The following is a 17739-nucleotide window of genomic DNA, read 5'->3' on the forward strand; positions in this document are numbered from 1 at the left end:
AAATATTGACATGTTTATACAGATTCTGTGTAAACATTTACATGTTTATACAGATTCTGTGTCAATATTGACATGTTTATACAGATTCTGTGTAAATATTGACATGTTTATACAGATTCTGTGTGAATATTTACATGTTTATACAGATTCTGTGTGAATATTTACATGTTTATACAGATTCTGTGTAAATATTTACATATTTATACAGATTCTGTGTAAATATTTACATGTTTATAAAGATTCTGTGTAAATATTAGCATGTTTATACACATTCTGTGTAAATATTTTCATGTTTATACTGATTCTGTGTAAATATTCACATGTTTATACAGATTCTGTGTAAATGTTGACATGTTTATACAGATTCTGTGTAAATATTTACAGGTTTGTTAAGATTATGCGTAAATATTTACATGTTTATACAGATTCTGTGTAAATATTTACATGTTTATACAGATTCTGTGTAAATATTTACATGTTTATACAGATTCTGTGTAAATATTTACATATTTATAAGTATTCGGTGTTAACATTTACATGCTTGTACAGATTCTGTGTAAATATTTACATGTTTATACAGATTCTGTGTAAATATTTACATGTTTATACAGATTCTGTGTAAATATTTACATGTTTATACAGATTCTGTGTAAATATTTACATATTTATAAGTATTCGGTGTTAACATTTACATGCTTGTACAGATTCTGTGTAAATATTTACATGTTTATACAGATTCTGTGTAAATATTTACATGTTTATACAGATTCTGTGTAAATATTTACATGTTTATACAGATTCTGTGTAAATATTTTCATGTTTATGCAGATTCTGTGTAAATATTGAGATGTTTATACAGATTTTGTGTAAATATTTACATGTTTATACAGATTCTGTGTAAATATTGACATGTTTACACATATTCTGTGTAAATACTTACATGTTTATACAGATTCTGTGTAAATATTTACATGTTTCTACAGATTTTGTGTAAATATTTACATGTTTATACAGATTCTGTGTAAATATTTACATGTTTATGCAGATTCTGTTTAAATATTTACATGTTTATACGGATTCTGTGTAAATATTGACATGTTCATAGAGATTCTGTGTAAATATTTACGTGTTTATACAGATTCTGTGTAAATATTGACATGTTTATACAGATTCTGTGTAAACATTTACATGTTTATTCAGATTCTGTGTCAATATTGACATGTTTATACAGATTCTGTGTCAATATTGACATGTTTATACAGATTCTGTGTGAATATTTACATATTTATACAGATTCTGTGTGAATATTTACATGTTTATACAGATTCTGTGTAAATATTTACATATTTATACAGATTCTGTGTAAATATTTACATATTTATACAGATTCTGTGTAAATATTTACATGTTTATAAAGATTCTGTGTAAATATTAGCATGTTTATACACATTCTGTGTAAATATTTTCATGTTTATACTGATTCTGTGTAAATATTCACATGTTTATACAGATTCTGTGTAAATGTTGACATGTTTATACAGATTCTGTGTAAATATTTACAGGTTTGTTAAGATTATGCGTAAATATTTACATGTTTATACAGATTCTGTGTAAATATTTACATGTTTATACAGATTCTGTGTAAATATTTACATGTTTATACAGATTCTGTGTAAATATTTACATGTTGATGCAGATTCTGTGTAAATATGTACCTGTACATACAGATTCTGTGTAAATATGTACCTGTTCTTACAGATTCTGTGTAAATATTTACATGTTCATACACATTCTGTGTAAATATTTACAGGTTTTTACAGATTCTGTGTAACTATTTACTGGTTTTTACAGATTCTTTGTAAATATTTACATGTTTATACACATTCTGTGTAAATATTTACATGTTCATATATATTCTGTGTAAATATTTATATGTTTATTCAGATTCTCTGTAAATATTTTCATGTTTATACAGATTCTGTGTAAATATTAACATGTTCATACAGATCCTGTGTAAATATTTACATGTTTGTACAGATTCTGTGTAAATATTTTCATGTGTATACTGATTCTGTGTAAATATTGACATGTTTATACAGATTCTGTGTAAATATTGACATGTTAATACAGACACTGTGTAAATATTGACATGTTAATACAGACACTGTGTAAATATTGACAGGTTTTTAAAGATTCTGTGTAAATATTTACTGGTTTTTACAGACCCTGTGTAAATATTTACATGTTTATACACATTCTGTGTAAATATTTTCATGTTCATACACATTCTGTAGAAATATTTACATGTTTACACAGATTCTTTGTAAATATTTACATGTTTATACAGATTCTGTGTAAATATTTACTGGTTTACACAGATTCTGTGTAATTATTTTCATGTTTATACAGATTTTGTGTAAATATTTACATGTTTATACACATTCTGGAAAATATTTACATGTTTATACAGTTTCTGTGTGAATATTTACATGTTTATAAAGATTCTGTGTAAATATTTACAATTTTATACAGATTCAGTCTAAATATTTACATGTTCATACAGATTCTGGGTAAATATTTACAGGTATATGCAGATTCTGTGTAAATATTTACATGTTCATACAGATTCTGTGTAAATATTTACATGTTCATACAGATTCTCTGTAAATATTTACATGTTCATACAGATTCTGTGTAAATATATACATGTTCACACAGATTCTGTGTAAATATTTACAGGTATATACAGATTCTGTGTAAATATTTACTGGTTTTTACAGATTCTGTGTAAATATTTACATGTTTATACAGATTCTGTGTAAATATTTACATGTTTATACAGATTCTGTGTAAATATTGACATGTTTATACAGATTCTGTGTAAATGTTTTCATGTTTATGCAGATTCTGTGTAAATATTGACATGTTTATACAGATTCTGTGTAAATATTTTCATGTTCATACAGATTCTGTGTAAATATTTACAGGTTTATACAGATTCTGTGTAAATACTTACATGTTTATACAGATTCTTTGTAAATATTTATATGTTTATACAGATTCTGTGTAAATATTTACATGTTTATACAGATTCTGTGTAAATATTTACATGTTTATACAGATTCTGTGTAAATATTTACATGTTTATACAGATTCTGTGTAAATATTTACATGTTTATACAGATTCTGTGTAAATATTTACATGTTTATACAGATTCTGTGTAAATATTTACATGTTTATACAGATTCTGTGTAAATATTTTCATGTTTATGCAGATTCTGTGTAAATATTGAGATGTTTATACAGATTTTGTGTAAATATTTACATGTTTATACAGATTCTGTGTAAATATTGACATGTTTACACAGATTCTGTGTAAATACTTACATGTTTATACAGATTCTGTGTAAATATTTACATGTTTCTACAGATTTTGTGTAAATATTTACATGTTTATACAGATTCTGTGTAAATATTTACATGTTTATGCAGATTCTGTTTAAATATTTACATGTTTATACGGATTCTGTGTAAATATTGACATGTTCATAGAGATTCTGTGTAAATATTTACGTGTTTATACAGATTCTGTGTAAATATTGACATGTTTATACAGATTCTGTCTAAACATTTACATGTTTATACAGATTCTGTGTCAATATTGACATGTTTATACAGATTCTGTGTAAATATTGACATGTTTATACAGATTCTGTGTGAATATTTACATGTTTATACAGATTCTGTGTGAATATTTACATGTTTATACAGATTCTGTGTAAATATTTACATATTTATACAGATTCTGTGTAAATATTTACATGTTTATAAAGATTCTGTGTAAATATTAGCATGTTTATACACATTCTGTGTAAATATTTTCATGTTTATACTGATTCTGTGTAAATATTCACATATTTATACAGATTCTGTGTAAATGTTGACATGTTTATACAGATTCTGTGTAAATATTTACAGGTTTGTTAAGATTATGTGTAAATATTTACATGTTTATACAGATTCTGTGTAAATATTTACATGTTTATACAGATTCTGTGTAAATATTTACATGTTTATACAGATTCTGTGTAAATATTTACATGTTGATGCAGATTCTGTGTAAATATGTACCTGTACATACAGATTCTGTGTAAATATGTACCTGTTCTTACAGATTCTGTGTAAATATTTACATGTTCATACACATTCTTTGTAAATATTTACAGGTTTTTACAGATTCTGTGTAACTATTTACTGGTTTTTACAGATTCTGTGTAAATATTTACATGTTTATACACATTCTGTGTAAATATTTACATGTTCATATATATTCTGTGTAAATATTTATATGTTTATTCAGATTCTCTGTAAATATTTTCATGTTTATACAGATTCTGTGTAAATATTAACATGTTCATACAGATCCTGTGTAAATATTTACATGTTTGTACAGATTCTGTGTAAATATTTTCATGTGTATACTGATTCTGTGTAAATATTGACATGTTTATACAGATTCTGTGTAAATATTGACATGTTAATACAGACACTGTGTAAATATTGACAGGTTTTTAAAGATTCTGTGTAAATATTTACTGGTTTTTACAGACCCTGTGTAAATATTTACATGTTTATACACATTCTGTGTAAATATTTTCATGTTCATACACATTCTGTAGAAATATTTACATGTTTACACAGATTCTTTGTAAATATTTACATGTTTATACAGATTCTGTGTAAATATTTACTGGTTTACACAGATACTGTGTAATTATTTTCATGTTTATACAGATTTTGTGTAAATATTTACATGTTTATACACATTCTGGAAAATATTTACATGTTTATACAGTTTCTGTGTGAATATTTACATGTTTATAAAGATTCTGTGTAAATATTTACAATTTTATACAGATTCAGTGTAAATATTTACATGTTCATACACATTCTGTGTAAATATGTACAGGTATATGCAGATTCTGTGTAAATATTTACATGTTCATACAGATTCTGTGTAAATATTTACATGTTCATACAGATTCTCTGTAAATATTTACAGGTATATACAGATTCTGTGTAAATGTTTTCATGTTTATGCAGATTCTGTGTAAATATTGACATGTTTATACAGATTCTGTGTAAATATTTTCATGTTCATACAGATTCTGTGTAAATATTTACAGGTTTATACAGATTCTGTGTAAATGTTTTCATGTTTATGCAGATTCTGTGTAAATATTGACATGTTTATACAGATTCTGTGTAAATATTTTCATGTTCATACAGATTCTGTGTAAATATTTACAGGTTTATACAGATTCTGTGTAAATACTTACATGCTTATACAGATTCTTTGTAAATATTTACATGTTTATACAGATTCTGTGTAAATATTTACATGTTTATACAGATTCTGTGTAAATATTTACATGTTTATACAGATTCTTTGTAAATATTTACATGTTTATACAGATTCTGTGTAAATATTTACATGTTTATACAGATTCTGTGTAAATATTGACATGTTCATACAGATTCTGTGTAAATATTTACATGTTTATACAGATTCTGTGTAAATATTTACATGTTGATGCAGATTCTGTGTAAATATGTACCTGTTCATACAGATTCTGTGTAAATATGTACCTGTCCATCCAGATTCTGTGTAAATATTTACATGTTCATACACATTCTGTGTAAATATATACACGTTCATACGTATTCTGTTTAATTATTTACATGTTTATACAGATTCTGTGTAAATATTGACATGTTTATACAGATTCTTGGTAAATATTTAAATGATTAGACAGATTCTGTGTAAATATTTTCATGTTTATACAGATTATGTGTAAATATTTAAATGTTTATACAGATTCTGTGTAAATATTTACATATTTATAAGTATTCGGTGTTAACATTTACATGCTTGTACAGATTCTGTGTAAATATTTACATGTTTATACAGATTCTGTGTAAATATTTACATGTTTATACAGATTCTTTGTAAATATTTTCATGTTTATGCAGATTCTGTGTAAATATTGAGATGTTTATACAGATTTTGTGTAAATATTTACATGTTTATACAGATTCTGTGTAAATATTGACATGTTTACACAGATTCTGTGTAAATACTTACATGTTTATACAGATTCTGTGTAAATATTTACATGTTTCTACAGATTTTGTGTAAATATTTACATGTTTATACACATTCTGGAAAATATTTACATGTTTATACAGTTTCTGTGTGAATATTTACATGTTTATAAAGATTCTGTGTAAATATTTACAATTTTATACAGATTCAGTGTAAATATTTACATGTTCATACACATTCTGTGTAAATATGTACAGGTATATGCAGATTCTGTGTAAATATTTACATGTTCATACAGATTCTGTGTAAATATATACATGTTCATACAGATTCTGTGTAAATATTTACAGGTATATACAGATTCTGTGTAAATGTTTTCATGTTTATGCAGATTCTGTGTAAATATTGACATGTTTATACAGATTCTGTGTAAATATTTTCATGTTCATACAGATTCTGTGTAAATATTTACAGGTTTATACAGATTCTGTGTAAATGTTTTCATGTTTATGCAGATTCTGTGTAAATATTGACATGTTTATACAGATTCTGTGTAAATATTTTCATGTTCATACAGATTCTGTGTAAATATTTACAGGTTTATACAGATTCTGTGTAAATACTTACATGCTTATACAGATTCTTTGTAAATATTTACATGTTTATACAGATTCTGTGTAAATATTTACATGTTTATACAGATTCTGTGTAAATATTTACATGTTTATACAGATTCTGTGTAAATATTTACATGTTTATACAGATTCTGTGTAAATATTTACATGTTTATACAGATTCTGTGTAAATATTGACATGTTCATACAGATTCTGTGTAAATATTTACATGTTTATACAGATTCTGTGTAAATATTTACATGTTGATGCAGATTCTGTGTAAATATGTACCTGTTCATACAGATTCTGTGTAAATATGTACCTGTCCATCCAGATTCTGTGTAAATATTTACATGTTCATACACATTCTGTGTAAATATATACACGTTCATACGTATTCTGTTTAATTATTTACATGTTTATACAGATTCTGTGTAAATATTGACATGTTTATACAGATTCTTGGTAAATATTTAAATGATTAGACAGATTCTGCGTTAATATTTACATGTTCATACAGATTCTGTGTAAATATTTACATGTTGATACAAATTCTGTGTAAATATTTACTTGTTTATACAGATAATGTCTAAATATTTACATGTTGATACAGATTGTGTGTTAATATTTTCAGGTTTTTACAGATTCTTTGTAAATATTTACATGCTGATGGAGATTCTATGTAAACATTTACAAGTTCATACAGATTCTGTGTAAACATTTACATGATCATAGAGATTCTGTGTAAACACTTACAGGTTTTTACAGATTCTCTGTAAACATTTACGGGTTTTACAGTTTCTGTGTAAACATTTACAGATGTTTATTGATTCTGTGTAAATATTTACACGTTTATACAGATTCTCTGTAAATATTTACTTCTTTATACAGATTCTGTGTAAATATTCATATTTTGATACATATTCTGTGTAAATATTTACATGTTTATACAGATTCTGTGTAAATATTTAGATGTTCATACAGATTCTGTGTAAATATTTACATGTTTATACAGATTCTGTGTAAATATTTACAGGTTTATACAAATTCTGTGTAAATATTTCCACTTTATACAATTTATGTGTAAATATTTACAGGTTTATACAGATTTCGTGTAAATATATTTATGTTTATACAGACTTTGTGTAAATATTTACATGTTCATACAGATTCTGTGTAAATATTTATATGTTTATACAGATTCTGTGTAAATATTTTCATGTTTATACTGATTCTGTGTAAATATTGACATGTTTATACATATTCTGTGTAAATATTTACTGGGTTTACAAATTCTGTGTAAATATTTAAAGGTTTTTACTGATTCTGTGTAAATATTTACAGGTTTTTACAGAGTCTGTGTAAACATTTACATGTTCATACAGATTCTGTGTAAATACTTACTTGTTTATACCGATACAGTGTAAATATTTACATGTTTATAAAGATTCTGTGTAAATATTTACAGGTTTATACAGATTCTCTGTAAATATTTCCACTTTGTACAATTTCTGTGTAAATATTTATAGGTTTATACAGATTCTGTGTAAATATTTAGGTGTTTATACAGATTCTGTGTTAGTATATACATGTTTATACAGATTCTGTGTAAATATTTATGTGTTTATACAGATTCTGCGTAAATATTTACATGTTTATACTGATTCTGTGTAAATATTTACATGTTTATATAAATTCTGTGTAAATATTTACATGTTCATACAGATTCTGTGTCAACATTTACATGTTCATAGACATTCTGTGTAATTATTTACATGTTCATACAGATCCTGTGTAAACATTTACAGGTTTTTACAGATTCTTTGTAAATATTTACAGGTGTTTACAAATTCTGTGGAAATATTTACAAGATTATACAGATTCTCTGTAAATATTTACATGTTTATACAGATTCTGTGTAAATGTTTACATGTTGATACACATTCCGTGTAAATATTTACATGTTTACAAAGATTGTGAGTAAATATTTAAAGGTTTATACAGATTCTGTGTAAATATTTACAGGTTTATACAGATTCTGTGTAAATATTTACAGGTTTTTACTGATTCTCTGTAAATATTTACAGGATTTTACAGATTCTGTGTAAATATTTTCCGGTTTTTACATTTTCTGTTTAAAAATTTACAGGTTTTTACAGATTCTGTGTAAATATTTACATGTTTATAAAGATTCTCTGTAAATGTTTACATGTTTATACAGATTCTGTGTAAAGATTTACAGGTTTATACAGATTATTTGTAAATATTTACAGGTTTTTACAGATTCCGTGTAAATATTTACAGGTTTATACAGATTCCGTGTAAATATATTTATGTTTATACAGACTTTGTGTAAATATTTACATGTTCATACAGATTCTGTGTAAATATTTATATGTTTATACAGATTCTGTGTAAATATTTTCATGTTTATACTGATTCTGTGTAAATATTGACATGTTTATACATATTCTGTGTAAATATTTACTGGGTTTACAAATTCTGTGTAAATATTTAAAGGTTTTTACTGATTCTGTGTAAATATTTACAGGTTTTTACAGAGTCTGTGTAAACATTTACATGTTCATACAGATTCTGTGTAAATACTTACTTGTTTATACCGATACAGTGTAAATATTTACATGTTTATAAAGATTCTGTGTAAATATTTACAGGTTTATACAGATTCTCTGTAAATATTTCCACTTTGTACAATTTCTGTGTAAATATTTACAGGTTTATACAGATTCTGTGTAAATATTTAGGTGTTTATACAGATTCTGTGTTAGTATATACATGTTTATACAGATTCTGTGTAAATATTTATGTGTTTATACAGATTCTGCGTAAATATTTACATGTTTATACTGATTCTGTGTAAATATTTACATGTTTATATAAATTCTGTGTAAATATTTACATGTTCATACAGATTCTGTGTCAACATTTACATGTTCATAGACATTCTGTGTAATTATTTACATGTTCATACAGATCCTGTGTAAACATTTACAGGTTTTTACAGATTCTTTGTAAATATTTACAGGTGTTTACAAATTCTGTGGAAATATTTACAAGATTATACAGATTCTCTGTAAATATTTACATGTTTATACAGATTCTGTGTAAATGTTTACATGTTGATACACATTCCGTGTAAATATTTACATGTTTACAAAGATTGTGAGTAAATATTTAAAGGTTTATACAGATTCTGTGTAAATATTTACAGGTTTATACAGATTCTGTGTAAATATTTACAGGTTTTTACTGATTCTCTGTAAATATTTACAGGATTTTACAGATTCTGTGTAAATATTTTCCGGTTTTTACATTTTCTGTTTAAAAATTTACAGGTTTTTACAGATTCTGTGTAAATATTTACATGTTTATAAAGATTCTCTGTAAATGTTTACATGTTTATACAGATTCTGTGTAAATATTTACATGTTTATACAGATTCTGTGTAAAGATTTACAGGTTTATACAGATTATTTGTAAATATTTACAGGTTTTTACAGATTCCGTGTAAATATTTACAGGTTTTTACAGATTCTGTGTAAATATTTACAGGTTTTTATAGATTCTGTGAAAATATTTACATGTTTATACAGATTCTCTGTAAATATTTACCTGTTCATACAGATTCTGTGTAAATATTTACATGTTTATACAGATTCTGTATAAATATTTACCTGTTCATACAGATTCTGTGTAAATATTTACATGTTCATACAGATTCTGTGTAAATATTTACATGTTTATACCGATACAGTGTAAACATTTACATGTTTATAAAGATTCTGTGTAAATATTTACAGGTTTATACAGATTCTCTGTAAATATTTCCACTTTGTACAATTTCTGTGTAAATATTTATAGGTTTATACAGATTCTGTGTAAATATTTATGTGTTTATACAGATTCTGTGTAAGTATTTCTTGTTTATACAGATTCTGTGTAAATATTTATGTGTTTATACAGAATCTGTGTAAATATTTACATGTTTATACTGATTCTGTGTAAATATTTACATGTTTATATAAATTCTGTGCAAATATTTACATGTTCATACAGATTCTGTGTCAACATTTACATGTTCATAGGCATTCTGTGTAATTATTTACATGTTCATACAGATTCTGTGTAAATATTTACAGGTTTTTACAGATTCTTTGTAAACATTTACAGGTGTTTACATATTCTGTGAAAATATTTACAAGTTTATACAGATTCTCTGTAAATATTTACATGTTTATACAGATTCTGTGTAAATGTTTACATGTTGATACAGATTCTGTGTAAATCTTTACATGTTTATAAAGATTCTGTGTAAATATTTAAAGGTTTATAGAGATTCTGTGTAAATATTTACAGGTTTATACAGATTCTGTGTAAATATTTACAGGTTTTTATAGATTCTGTGTAAATATTTACATGTTTATAAAGATTCTCTGTAAATGTTTACATGTTTACACAGATGCTGTGTTAATATTTACAGGTTTATAGAGATTCTGTGTAAATATTGAAAGGTTTATAAAGATTATGTGTAAATATTTACACGTTTTTACAGATCCTTTGTAAATATTTACAGGTTTATACAGATTCAGTGTAAATATTTACAGGTTTATACATATTCTGAGTAAATATTTACGCGTTTTTACACATTCTGTGTAAATATTTACAGGTTTTTACAAATTCTGTGTAAATATTTACAGGTTTTTACAGATTCTGTGTAAATATTTACATGTTCATTCAGATTCTGTGTAAATATTTACATGTTCATACAGATTCTATGTAAATATTTACATGTTTATACAGATTCTGTGTAATCATTTACATATTCATACGGATTCTGTGTAAACTTTTGCAGGTTTCTACAGATTCTGTGTAAATATTTACAGGTTTTTACAGATTCTGTGTAAACATTTACATGTTTATAGAGATTCTCTGTAAATATTTACATGTTTATACAGATTCTCTGTAAATATTTACATGTTTATACAGATTCTGTGTAAAGATTTACAGGTTTATACAGATTCTGTGAAAATATTTATATGTTTATACAGATTCTGGGTAAATATTTACAGGTTTATACAGATACTTTGTAAATATTTACAGGTTTATATAGATTCTGTGTAAATATTTACAGGTTTATACAGATTCTGTGTAAATATTTACAAGTTTGTACAGATTCTGTGTAAATATTTATAGTTTTATACAGATTCTGTGTAAATATTTGCAGGTTTATACAGATTCTGTGAAAATATTTACAGGTTTATACAGATTCTGTGTAAATATTTACAGGTTTTTACAGATTCTGTGTAAATATTTACAGGGTTTTACAGATACTGTGTTAATATTTACAGGTTTTTACAGATTCTTTGAAAATATTTACATGTTTATACAGATTCTCTGTAAATATTTACATGTTCATACAGATTCTGTGTAAATATATACATGTTTATACAGATTCTGTGTAAATATTTACAGGTTTATACAGATTCTGTGTAAATATTAACATGTTCATACAGATTCTGTGTAAATGTTTACATGTTTATACCGATACAGTGTAAATATTTACATGTTTATAAATTTCTGTGTAAATATTTACAGGTTTATACAGATTCTCTGTAAATATTTACACTTTGTACAATTTCTGTGTAAATATTTATAGGTTTATACAGATTCTGTGTAAATATTTAGGTGTTTATACAGATTCTGTGTAAGTATTTACATGTTTATACAGATTCTGTGTAAATATTTATGTGTTTATACACTTTCTGTGTAAATATTTACATGTTTGTGCTGATTCTCTGTAAATATTTACATGTTTATATAAATTCTGTGTAAATATTTACATGTTCATACAGATTCTGTGTCAACATTTACATGTTCATAGACATTCTGTGTAATTATTTACATGTTCATACAGATTCTGTGTAAACATTTATAGGTTTTTACAGATTCTTTGTAAACATTTACAGCTGTTTACAAATTCTCTGGAAATATTTACAACTTTATACAGATTCTCTGTAAATATTTACATGTTTATACAGATTCTGTGTAAATGTTTACATGTTGATACAGATTCTGTGTAAATATTTACATGTTTACAAGATTCGGTGTAAATATTCAAAGGTTTATACAGATTCTGTGTAAATATTTACAGGTTTATACAGATTCTGTGTAAATATTTACAGGTTTTCACAGATTCTGTGTAAATATTTACATGTTTACAAAGAGTCTGTGTAAATATTATAGGTTTATACACTTTCTGTGTAAATATTTACAGATTTATACAGATTCTGTGTCAACATTTACAGGTTTATACAGATTCTGTGTAAATATTTACAGGTTGTACAGATTCTGTGTAAATATTTACAGGATTTTACAGATTCTGTGTAAATATTTTCCGTTTTTACATTTTCTGTTTAAATATTTACAGGTTTTTACAGATTCTGTGTAAATATTTACATGTTTATAAAGATTCTCTGTAAATGTTTACATGTTTATACAGATTCTGTGTAAATATTTACATGTTTATAGAGATTCTTTGTAAAGATTTACAGGTTTATACAGATTATTTGTAAATATTTACAGGTTTTTACAGATTCCGTGTAAATATTTACAGGTTTTTACAGATTCTTTGTAAAGATTTACAGGTTTTTATAGATTCTGTGAAAATATTTACATGTTTATAAACATTCTCTGTAAATATTTACCTGTTCATAAAGATTCTGTGTAAATATTTACATGTTTATACAGATTCCGTATAAATATTTACCTGTTCATACAGATTCTGTGTAAATATTTACATGTTCATACAGATTCTGTGTAAATATTTACATGTTTATACTGATACAGTGTAAACATTTACATGTTTATAAAGATTCTGTGTAAATATTTACAGGTTTATACAGATTCTCTGTAAATATTTCCACTTTGTACAATTTCTGTGTAAATACTTATAGGTTTATACAGATTCTGTGTGAATATTTATGTGTTTATACAGATTCTGTGTAAGTATTTACATGTTTATACAGATTCTGTGTAAATATTTATGTGTTTATACAGAATCTGTGTAAATATTTACATGTTTATACTGATTCTGTGTATATATTTACATGTTTATATAAATTCTGTGTAAATATTTACATGTTCATACAGATTCTGTGTCAACATTTACATGTTCATAGGCATTCTGTGTAATTATTTACATGTTCATAGAGATTCTGTGTAAATATTTACAGGTTTTTACAGATTCTTTGTAAACATTTACAGGTGTTTACATATTCTCTGAAAATATTTACAAGTTTATACAGATTCTCTGTAAATATTTACATGTTGATACAGATTCTGTGTAAATATTTACATGTTTATAAAGATTCTGTGTAAATATTTAAAGGTTTATAGAGATTCTGTGTAAATATTTACAGGTTTATACAGATTCTGTGTAAATATTTACAGGTTTTTATAGATTCTGTGTAAATATTTACATGTTTATAAAGATTCTCTGTAAATGTTTACATGTTTATACAGATTCTGTGTAAATATTTACAGGTTTATACAGATTCAGTGTAAATATTGACAGGTTTATAAAGATTATGTGTAAATATTTACACGTTTTTACAGATTCTTTGTAAATATTTACAGGTTTATACAGATTCAGTGTAAATATTTACAGGTTTATACATATTCGGAGTAAATATTTACGGGTTTTTACACATTCTGTGTAAATATTTACAGGTTTTTACAAATTCTGTGTAAATATTTACAGGTTTTTACAGATTCTGTGTAATTATTTACATGTTCATTCAGATTCTGTGTAAATATTTACATGTTCATACAGATTCTATGTAAATATTTACATGTTTATACAGATATTGTGTAATCATTTACATATTCATACGGATTCTGTGTAAACATTTGCAGGTTTCTACAGATTCTGTGTAAATATTTACAGGTTTTTACAGATTCTGTGTAAACATTTACATGTTTATAGAGATTCTCTGTAAATATTTCCATGTTTATACAGATTCTGTGTAAATATTTACATGTTTATACAGATTCTGTGTAAAGATTTACAGATTTATACGGATTCTGTGAAAATATTTATATGTTTATACAGATTCTGTGTAAATATTTACAGGTTTATACAGATTCTTTGTAAATATTTACAAGTTTATATAGATTCTGTGTAAATATTTACAGGTTTATACAGATTCTGTGTAAATATTTACAAGTTTATACAGATTCTGTGTAAATATTTATAGGTTTATACAGATTCTGTGTAAATATTTACAGGTTTTTACAGATTCTGTGTAAATATTTACATGTTTATAAATATTCTGTGTAAATATTAAAGGTTTATACACTTTCTGTGTAAATATTTACAGATTTATACAGATTCTGTGTCAACATTTACAGGTTTATACAGATTCTGTGTAAATATTTACAGGTTGTACAGATTCTGTGTAAATATTTACAGGATTTTACAGATTCTGTGTAAATATTTTCCGGTTTTTACATTTTCTGTTTAAATATTTACGGGTTTTTACAGATTCTGTGTAAATATTTACATGTTTATAAAGATTCTCTGTAAATGTTTACATGTTTATACAGATTCTGTGTAAATGTTTACATGTTTATACAGATTCTGTGTAAAGTTTTACAGGTTTATACAGATTATTTGTAAATATTTACAGGTTTTTACAGATTCCTTGTAAATATTTACAGGTTTTTACAGATTCCGTGTAAATATTTACAGGTTTTTATAGATTCTGTGTAAATATTTACATGTTTATACAGATTCTCTGTAAATATTTACCTGTACATACAGATTCTGTGTAAATATTTACATGTTTATACAGATTCTGTATAAATATTTACCTGTTCATAGAGATTCGGTGTAAATATTTACATGTTCATGCAGATTGTGTAAATATTTACATGTTTATACCGATACAGTGTAAACATTTACATGTTTATAAAGATTCTGTGTAAATATTTACAGGTTTATACAGATTCTCTGTAAATATTTCCACTTTGTACAATTTCTGTGTAAATATTTATAGGTTTATACAGATTCTGTGTAAATATTTATGTGTTTATACAGATTCTGTGTAAGTATTTACATGTTTATACAGATTCTGTGTAAATATTTATGTGTTTATACAGAATCTGTGTAAATATTTACATGTTTATACTCATTCTGTGTAAATATTTACATGTTTATATAAATTCTGTGTAAATATTTACATGTTCATACAGATTCTGTGTCAACATTTACATGTTCATAGGCATTCTGTGTAATTATTTACATGTTCATACAGATTCTTTGTTAATATTTACAGGTTTTTACAGATTCTTTGTAAACATTTACAGGTGTTTACATATTCTGTGACAATATTTACAAGTTTATACAGATTCTCTGTAAATATTTACATGTTTATACAGATTCTGTGTAAATGTTTACATGTTGATACAGATTCTGTGTAAATATTTACATGTTTATAAAGATTCTGTGTAAATATATAAAGGTTTATAGAAATTCTGTGTAAATATTTACAGGTTTATGCAGATTCTGTGTAAATATTTACAGGTTTTTATAGATTCTGTGTAAATATTTACATGTTTATAAAGATTCTCTGTAAAAGTTTACATGTTTATACAGATTCTGTGTAAATATATACAGGTTTATACAGATTCTGTGTAAATATTGACAGGTTTATAAAGATTATGTGTAAATATTTACACGTTTTTACAGATTCTTTGTAAATATTTACAGGTTTATACAGATTCAGTGTAAATATTTACAGGTTTATACATATTCTGAGTAAATATTTTCGCGTTTTTACACATTCTGTGTAAATATTTACAGGTTTTTACAAATTCTGTGTAAATATTTACAGGTTTTTACAGATTCTGTGTAAATGTTTACATGTTCATTCAGATTCTGTGTAAATATTTACATGTTCATACAGATTCTATGTAAATATTTACATGTTTATACAGATTCTGTGTAATCATTTACATATTCATACGGATTCTGTGTAAACATTTGCAGGTTTCTACAGATTCTGTGTGAATATTTACAGGTTTTTACAGATTCTGTGTAAACATTTACATGTTTATAGAGATTCTCTGTAAATATTTACATGTTTATACAGATTCTCTGTAAATATTTACATGTTTATACAGATTCTCTGTAAATATTTACATGTTTATACAGATTCTGTGTAAAGATTTACAGGTTTATACAGATTCTTTGAAAATATTTATATGTTTATAAAGATTCTGTGTAAATATTTACAGGTCTATACAGATTCTTTGTAAATATTTACAGGTTTTTACAGATTCTGTGTAAATATTTACAGGTTTTTATAGAATCTGTGAAAATATATACAAGTTTATACAGATTCTCTGTAAATATTTACCTGTTCATACAGATTCTGTGTAAATATTTACATGTTTATACAGATTCTGTGTAAATATTTACCTGTTCATACAGATTCTGTGTAAATATTTACATGTTTATACAGATTCTGTGTAAATATTTACAAGTTTATAGAGATTCTGTGTAAAGATTTACAGGTTTATACAGATCCTTTGTAAATATTTACAGGTTTTTACAGATTCTGTGTGAATATTTACTGGTTTTAACAGATTCTGTGTAAATATTTACAGGTTTTTATAGACTCTGTGAAAATATTTGCATGTTTATACAGATTCTCTGTAAATATTTACCTGTTCATACAGATTCTTTGTAAATGTTTACATGTTTATACAGATTCTGTGTAAATATTTACCTGTTCATACAGAATCTGTGGAAATATTTACATGTTCATACAGGTTCTGTGTAAATATTTACATGTTTATACAGATTCTTTGTAAATATTTACATGTTTGTACAGATTCTGTGTAAACATTTACATGTTTATAGAGATTCTGTGTAAATATTTACAGGTTTATACTGATTCTCTGTAAATATTTCCACTTTGTACAATTTCTGTGT

Source organism: Pan troglodytes, chromosome 23 (genome assembly GCF_028858775.2).
Source record: "Pan troglodytes isolate AG18354 chromosome 23, NHGRI_mPanTro3-v2.0_pri, whole genome shotgun sequence".
In the NCBI taxonomy this organism is placed as follows: domain Eukaryota; kingdom Metazoa; phylum Chordata; class Mammalia; order Primates; family Hominidae; genus Pan; species Pan troglodytes.